Genomic DNA, 9494 nt, shown 5'->3' on the forward strand with positions numbered 1-9494 from the left:
TTTTTCTTCAAGAATTTTATTGAAATGTATAGTAAAGTGTATTTTAGTTAGAAATTTTAGATGCAAAAGAGTTAAACGCTTTTTATTTTGAAATAACATTCCAAAACTTTCAAATTGATTTCATGGCACCATCTTGAAACTGTATTTCTCTTACTTCCTGACATCATAACTATTTTCCCTTTCCCCCAAGGTCTGGCATCAACAAGTTTACAGTTTGATCCTGAAGAGAAGTTCTCTTTGGATTGGCCAGCCACCATGTCTCCATTAAACCACTCATCTTTCTCACTACCACCAATAGTATAATTGCTTTAATGGTGTTTCTCATGTTGGTAAAAGACACCCTTCGGTTATGAATGACCATGGAATTGCACCTAGAAAGTTCCCCTCCAAGTCACAAGTCTGGGCAAAGTTGTTTTTATAGAAGACCAGCAGTCGCCCATGCATACCAGCCTCACTGGCAGAATTGTTAGCATGCTGGACAAAATGCTTTGCAGCATTTCGTACAATTGGGAAGGCACATGGCTCAGTAGTTAGTGTTGGGCTCATAATCATGAGGTAGTGAGTTCAATTCCTGGGCTAGGCTGTTTGTTGTGTTCTTGAGCAATGCACTTTATTTCACGTTTCCAGTTCCCTCAGCTGTAGAAATGAGTTGTGACATCACTGGTGCCAAGCTGTATCAATCTTTCCTTTGGTTCACATCAGTGACATGGAGAGGGGAGGCTGGTATGCATGGGCGATTGCTCATCTTCCATAAACACTGTCACGTTGGTATGGTTTGGGTATATCAGCAACATTAAATATCTCCATTCTTCTTTGACTAAACAATGGATACTGCCTCATATCAACAGTGAACCCCAATATTTTCAGGCATACCCTCATTGCTTTCAGCAAGCCTTTTCATACTTTTCTTGATTGATGGTCATGTCTGGAATACGTCTGATCATAAGTTTGTTTGTCTATCAAGACTGGCTTGGGGGCTAAAATGTAACAGTACTCTATCACCCAATAATATATCACTCCCATCTTCTCTCCACTTTCTCCCACTTTCTAGTCCCTCCCCCCACCCCCTCTCTCATATGTTGCCTCTTTCTTCCATAACTTACTCTTCTCTTTACCCTTTCTTTGTCTCTTCTTCTGCTCTTTCCACCGTGCTCTATTCTATCTTTTCCCCATTTTTTCCCTATTTTCAGTTCGCCTCTCTCTCACTGTTTCTCCACCATGCTCTGTTCCATTCTCCTTCACCATCTCTCCACCCTGCTCTATTTCCCTCCCTCCCTTCCACCTCTCCACCCCCTCTCTCTCACCCTCTTTCAGTGCTCAACAACTGTCTTCCATTCCCCTCTGTTCAATATTTTATGTAAATTAATTGTTACACATTTAATGGATCCTACAGAAATCATTCTCTTTCAACCTCACTACACATCCCCCCACACGTCACTCACACTGCATCACTACCATACACTGTCACAGCTCTTCTACCACACTTTACACATATCTAGAGAAAGAGAAAGAGCCTTAATAATAGAGAACCAATATATACGAGTGTGTGTGTGTATGTATATATACACACACACACACACACACACACACACACACACACATATATGCAGTAGATTGTAGGTTTTACCATGATCGAATAAAGGTGGGGGTGTGGAAGAAGATCGGATAATAATCTGCCCTAGTTGTAGAATTCATTGAAATGTAAAAATACCGAACATTATTATTATTATTATTATTATTATTATTATTGCTATTTTTGTTATTGTTTATGCTGTTTTAGTTGTTATTGTAAATCAACAATGGTTTGCTCTGGTTTGTTCTTCAGTTGCTAACACATTATTTCTGATTCTTTCAAGTCTTTGTAGTTAAAAAATATTTATTTTACTATTTTTATGGTCTTTGGTCTACCTCACCCCTTTCCTCCCCCTCCCTCTCTCTCTCCCTAACTCTCTCTTTCTCTATGTAGGCATACACCACCTTATTACAGCTGGTATTGCAATTGTTGTTGTTGTATGTCCACATTGCCTATTGGTTTAATCAATGTGTCATATACAGTTTATTGAATTGCCAATCAGACTGTAATCTTTTATTAATATTGATTTTATATCCATAATGATGTAAAAACTAATTTAGAGCTTTAGAAAAATATAAATTCTCCACACATGCACACACACAATCACGCATACATACATACATACATACACACACTCACTTAGTCACCATACTCTCCTATCAAACACTTCCACCGCAACTAACTCAACAAGCACTCCACCACCATTACACTCCACTCTCTCCTCCATTGCCAACCCATTTTTTCACCTCTACCAACAACCTACCCTCTCACCAAACACTGAACAACCACCACACATGCACGCATTTCACTGCCACTACCCCCAACCCCCATCTCCCACCACTCCATCACCACTACCCCTACAATTCCACCTCACTGTCATTCCTCCACCACAGAAGGCGAAAGAAAAACTAACCTGAGATTAAAATGGTGTTACTGCTACTACTATAACTATTTCTACAACCACTACCACCACCAGATTTGCGAATACACGATACAGTATTTGTCAAGAGCAGACATTATTAAATCATTCGTCTTTTTATGAGAGGTGTGTATGTGTGAAGAGAGGTAGTAAGATAGTGACCACAACCAAAGAGATATGTGTGTGAAGAGGTGAGGAGATAGTAACCTCCATAAAGAGATGTGCATGTGTGAGCAAAATTGAAGTGATGCTTTATAAAGTACTGGCCATCACTTGAACAAAAGTTGATGAAAACTTCTCCAAGGAATTGGTAAATTATCATGTTTGATTCTTTGTGATTATCCTGCAAGTTATCCTGTTCATTGGATTTATTGAGAGCTCCTGTATATGAGCTATCAAAGGCACCACTGCAGTAGTGTTTCCCAACCGTTTTTCACAAATGTTTCCCTAAAAAGCATTTGGATGCATACTACTATTTCTGCGTCAAATTTTGTAATAAATTTAGTGTTTTTAATTGAATTTAAAATAAATGTAAACAATTTTATTACATATAAATGTACATTTTTATCAATGTAAACTAGAAATAAAGTATTATTAATCATGTATTAATGTGAATAGTATAAGAATAATTAAAACAACACATACTGTTTGTTAATGTGATCCTGTGACTGATGACCATCAGCAATTTTTGCAATATTTGGTTCCCAAATTTGATAAGTTGCTAAGTTACTCTGCTATTCATGGTCAAAATTTGATTTACTACACTAAAACCTTTTTCCACCACATCAGAGGATCAAAAAGCATTTAAAATATCTTGACTACATTTCACAACATAGACTGTGTTGCAATCACATTTTACACAGGCTTTGATTTTCAAAAATTGTTACTTTAGTTTGTAGATAATGTTTTTGTTCTACTATTTTGTATGCAAATAAGTTTTCTACCCAGTCAGGAATTCTTTCTTTAATCAAGTTATTAAGTCTTGCCTCAGTATCTTCCATCTATTCATTTAAAGGTCCTCAGATCATTGTCTGTAAATAATCGTGAAAGGCTTTTCATTGATGGGAACTAACAGATTGCCATCCTACCAAGGTTTCGCTTGTAAGATTCATTTTTGCTTATAAAACGTTTGACAGCATTCTTTATGTGTATTAGATTAAAATTGTTTCCTTGCATTTGCAAATTGAGGTTGTTCATCTTGCCTTAAATATCAGCTAAATAACTCAATATCTCCATAAATAAAGTCAGTGTTTCTTTTTCTTTTTATGCTAGTTTCATTGTGATTTATAAGTAAGAATTCAACTATAGTGTCATAAAGGTAAAAAAAGACGTATTTCAAACAGGCTCCTTTTGACAGCCATCAAACTTTACTGTCAAGAAATTGTTTTAAAATTTTCATTATTCTCTTCACATAACTGACAAAACAGCTTACCATTTAAGGTCCAAACTTTGGTTTTGTTCAGAGTAACTATTACTAAGGCCAGGATTGAAGGCAGTTGCTTACCAAGCTTTTTAATCACAGGATGTTGCTATTAAATTATGCAGTGAATTGCAAATAGATCAGGCACTTCCTTTCACTTCCTGTCTCATATATGACACCAGATCAGCTTGGCGACCTGTCATTATTTGGTGCATCATCAATTGCATGATATCCTACTGCTTAAGGGTTTACATTTATCTTCAAAGTAACTGTTTAAAAGTCTGAAACTTATTTCTCTCTTTGTATCCATTTCCAATGATTTGCAGAAAAGTATTTTTCCATAATTTTTTTTTAACAAAACGCACATAAGCCACCAATGAAGCTTTGTTCCACCATACTGTTGATTTGTCAGGTTGTCTTCTAAATTCAGTCCTCTTAAGTTTTATACACAATTGAGTTTCAATATCCTTATCTATTTCATCAATCCATTGAGAGCCAGAATTATTGCAGAAAGAAAACTGTTTTAAGATATGTGTATCCTGATAAAAATTTCAGAAGCTGAAAGTGTTATTAGTAAATATAAGTGACAGAAGCAGTATAAATACTGAGAGGTAATATTTATCTCCACTTAAATGTGGATGTTTTATTAGAACAAACTATACTGCAGTAGATACAATGAGAGAAATTCTCATATTGGCTTTTGGGGCAAAATGCACTCGTTTATATTGCTACCAATATAACCAAGAATGCATTTTGCACCAAAAACCAATATGAGGGTTTTTCTCATGGTATCTACTGCAGTATCATTTGTTCTAACAGAACATTCATGTTTACGTGGGGATAAATATTACTTCCTAGTGTTGTTAATGTCTCACCAACTATCTTTAGTTTTCCACATTTAGCTATTAGTTGTGATATCTTGTATGAGGCAATATGACAGTTGTCAAGTTTTGGGGCCTCTTTCAAATGTCTCCTTCATCTTTTGTAGCTGTAAAACATCATATTGAACACTTTTCTGGGTGTTTCCTCTAAAAGTGCTCTTTTAGAGCTTAATTTAAGAAAACAATTTTTGGAAATAAAGCCACATAGGTTATCTGAAAGATAGAGCAGCAAATCCATATTGCAGGCAGTTTACATAATATTGGTAAACCTTGGTTTTATTCTTTTTCTCTTTTTTGTTATTGGCAGAGCTACTTCAATGATTTTCATCATATATTTCTACTTATAATGATATGAAAGATCTAAAATTTAAAAGCAAAAGCTTTTTGCATTTATCAGTATCATGAAAAATAAAATATGTAATTAATAATACTTAATGTGGCAGAATTTTAATTGAAGTACACTATATAATGGGCTGTAACTTTTTTTTTATATATATATATTTTTTCTCTTTGCTCTTGATACTTTGTTTAAATGGTTGATCAAATAAGATGAGGTAACTAAGTAGCTTTAACTATTTGTACAAAAAGCAAAAAAAAAATTATTAAATACATAGTTTAAAACAATTTGTATGTTGAAAGAACAACAAAAAACAATGTATTTTAACAGAAAACGGATATTTTTATCAGCATGTTCTTCTCTGGCAAAAATCATCAACTATCAAAATTATTCAAAATGTGCAAATGCAGGTTCTTTGTTGAAAAAAATTTCCCCTCTTTTTGTTTTTCATTCCCACCAAAATGAAAAAAAAAATGAAATTGCAGTTTTTTCTATTTTAATTGTCATTTTTTAAAAATATTCTTTTTAAGAGAAATAAAAAGGGAGTACAAAAAAAAAAAAAACAACTCAAGCACGTTTTAATCAGCAAGAGTGAAACATCAATTTAAGTAGGCTTAAAATGAAGTTATTTTCTTCAAAAGCCTGACAGCTGTGCTAAGGTTTTTGTAAATTCCATGGGAGAAAATTTGTGATTAAATACTTTACTTACCTTGTTTGTGATGAATTTTTGTGTGTGTGTTGTTTAGTAGCTATCTTCCACACACACAGGTGCAAAACTTGAGTGACTAACAACAAACACTCCAAATGAATTGCACCCACTAGAAGTTCAGATATAGGGTTGCTATTTGTAGAAATTCAGGTTTTAAAATGCTTGTTTCTACAGCTGGATTTTTCTGAAAATTTGTCACTTTGAGTCATATGGTGGTTTACTATCCAGTTACTGCAAGGGCTATCCACTCTTTTGAAGACCAAGTTTAATATTTTTTAGCTTGTGTTGCCAAGCTGCCTGTGATTTAATGAAACAATAATAGGCTGAAATTAATTGGGTGATGTAGCAAGTTCCCTGAAAACCTGTCAACTGATAAAGATCAAAATGACATCAGGCTAGGCTGTTGCTTGGACACACACCCTACACCAGTGCACAAAAAGATTTTTGGGTGTTAGTGCAAAGAAAGGACTCTGATTTTAACTGAAGCATATAATTTTTGAACCAAACTGCTTTAAAATACAAAAGAAGAACATTTAATCAAATCAAACAAAAGAAAAACATTTAATCAAATCAAATTTGGTGGCATAGTTTGTTTTTCTTCCCTTATCCATACTTCAAAGATGACTGAAATGATATACAAATTTAATCACGTTTCCCCTCAAGCTTCTAAACACTGTGCTTAATATAATATTAGTCACTGCTCTTTTCTTAACGCCAAACTCTCTTCTCCTAAGGGCCAAGAGGGTGGCAGATGGACTTCATTAATGAACAAGCAAGAAATAGCAACCGAAGCTCCCTCAACTTACACCTTGCTACATTTTAAAAGAAATGCCACATTTTATAACATAATACTAGCTGCACTATCTAATTAAAAGACAGGATGGTACAGTCTTTGATGATAGGTATACTCAATGTGGACTAACCTGGGGTTAAGTAGCAAAAATTACAATTCTATTGTATATCAGGTTCCATGTAAAATTATATCTATGACCAGGTCACAGAAGTGCAGAATTAAACGTTTTGACACTTCATAATATTACAGTAGTATTAAAAAAAAAAAAAAAAAAAAGAAGTAAAAAGTGAAAATAACAGTTTTTGTGTGTCCTGAAATAACCAAAATAAATCTTACATGGTGTTGCTATTTCAGTTACAACACACACTCAGGCTAATTTAGCAAACATTTACAACTCCAAAATTTCTAGTACCACTTAATTTGATAAGACAGATTTTATGTGCTTTGAAGATTGGTAGAATTTCCACTGATATCTTCAAAGTGACAATGGTACCATCCTACACTATCTCATGTCCATTGTTGCCCTTGTGCCTGCCTTGTTTCTAGGGATAAGTCTTGAAACTTCCGCTTTATCTTCTTAATATGTATTTTAATATAAGAGACTAATAAGGTGGCTAACTGGCAGAATCATTAGCATGTCAAGCAAAATGCTTAGCGGCATTTCATCTGTCTTTACGTTCTGAGTTCAAATTCCACTGAGGTCAACTTTACCTTCTGCCCTTTTGCTTTCGATAAAATATGTACCACTTGACCCCAAATTGCTAACCTTGTGCCAAAATTTGAAACTAATATAATAGAGACTAGTTATGATGGGTGTTGACACACACTACTGATGGTCTTTTAGAAAGACAGGTTCTGTGATATATAAAATGCATTATAACTACTTCTATAGATTATTTATAGTTTACATAAATAAAACTGTTCTCTTCCAAATTTGCCAGTTGCCTTCAAAAGGCACACACATACATATGTGTATAATATATATATATATATATATGACTTCACCCTCACCAACAATCATTTAAGAATACACCCAAAGGTTGAACAGAAAGAATATGATCTTGGATTGGGCAATTCCACTTGTAAATGCATCCAAACTTCTAACCAGTACACTTTGATTCATTAAGAATGACAGTTGTGTAATCTTGCTCTCTGAGCTCACCATTTTACTTGCTCTCTTTCTACACACATTTGGTTGCACTGCAACTCCTGGTTGTTATATTGTGATGTTTACTGATGATTCCGCCCCCCCCTCCCTTTTTAATTGTTTTGAGTTGTAGGACTCAGGACAGTAAAACGCATTTCCCTTGAATGGGATCCCAGTCCATTTCAGGATTTACTCATTTACAGCTTAGTGGACTGGAGCATTGTGAAATGAAGTATTCTGCACAGGAACACAACATACTTCCTGGTTGGGAATCGAAACCATGATCTTGGCAACTGTGAGTGTACCACCCTAGGCCCATTACCTTATTAATGATTACAACTGAAATGTGGGATATCAGAAAAGTTTTATTTCAAAGTTAGTAAGTCAACTGAATGAAAGATCTTTTCTCTCTGCAAAGATATCAAGCAACCATTCCAGTGCTGAAAATACTCATTCTATTTTTCAAAAAGGAACCAAATTTTGCATTTATTTTCCCTGAAAGTTGAGCATTGGAATATTGAAAGACTTGTATCTGTGGATGAATGAGTGAATTATTGAGGATATTACATCATTGGCTCAGTTAATTATCATGAATTAAAAACAAGGAGAATTCTTTGGCTAATATTTGTGGATAATCTCAATTAAGCAGTGTTTATCATTTGACAATATTACATATGTGAAACCCTACGGTGTATGTATTTAGTGTGTGGAATGCTCTGTGGAGTATTTTCTTCTCAGCCATCTTTTTGTAAAGTATTTTATTTTGTTTTATTTTCTGAAAGAAAAAGAAAACAAAAAATATTTTCAAAGAAATGTCACAGGTTTTGAAGGGGATGTTTTGTTTTTATATTTGTCCAAGAAATCAGATTCTTCTATTTCTTTTTATAGGTCAGTCCGTTAAGTTTGTTCTCAGAATATAATTTACGAGGTCAAACATTGATATGTGTTCATACATGCATATGCACACACACACACATGTGACTCGGCAGAGGCATGGCTGTGTGGTAAAGAGTTTACTTATCAACCATATAGTTCTGGGTTCAGTTCCACCATGCAGCACCTTGGGTTGACCAGGACCTTGTGAGTAAATCTGATTGATGGAAATTGAAAAGAAGCCAGTTGTATATGTGTGTGTGTTTGAATTCGCATTGCATGCTAATTGTGAACAAAATTTGCTTTTTCACACAGGCTTGCTTGGAAGGTTGGTGACAATAAGAGCATCCTGCTGTAGAAATTCTACCTCAGTGAATCTTGTTTGACTGATACAAGCATGAAAAATAGATATTAAAAAGATTATAAAACACACAGTCATTCACAGACTCTATAACCCAAAGTTAAAAATAATAAATTTCCATCAGTTTTGATAACAAGTATTCATTTATTCAATTAACTGAATATCCTGCTCATTGAGTTGGTGATTGAGTATTCCATAGACATATGTACTCTTAATGCAACTCTTGGACAGAATTGGTATAATACAATAAATGACAAAGCTATACTTTTGAATTATATATACCATCCATTCAGCAGGCTTCCTTATTGATTCCATCTTCCTAATTTCAGTCACAAGGCTTGGGTTGACCTGAAGACATGGAAGTTGAAGTGAATATGAGAGCTCATAATTGTGAAGTTTAAATCATTTGGCTGTGTTGCATTCAGTGTGCAAATGAATTATCTTCTCTCTCTCTCTCTCTCTCTCTCTCTCTCTCTCTCTC

At 34.5% G+C, this 9494-nt stretch overlaps 1 protein-coding gene across 1 annotated transcript in view; it reads left to right on the forward strand.

Annotated features, from left to right (window-relative positions):
• Positions 1-9494, forward strand: part of LOC106876507 (disks large homolog 1) — a gene marked incomplete in the record, with an annotated part of 700185 nt that overhangs the window by 184690 nt on the left and 506001 nt on the right.

This window comes from Octopus bimaculoides, chromosome 19, assembly GCF_001194135.2.
Source record: "Octopus bimaculoides isolate UCB-OBI-ISO-001 chromosome 19, ASM119413v2, whole genome shotgun sequence".
Lineage (NCBI taxonomy): Eukaryota > Metazoa > Mollusca > Cephalopoda > Octopoda > Octopodidae > Octopus > Octopus bimaculoides.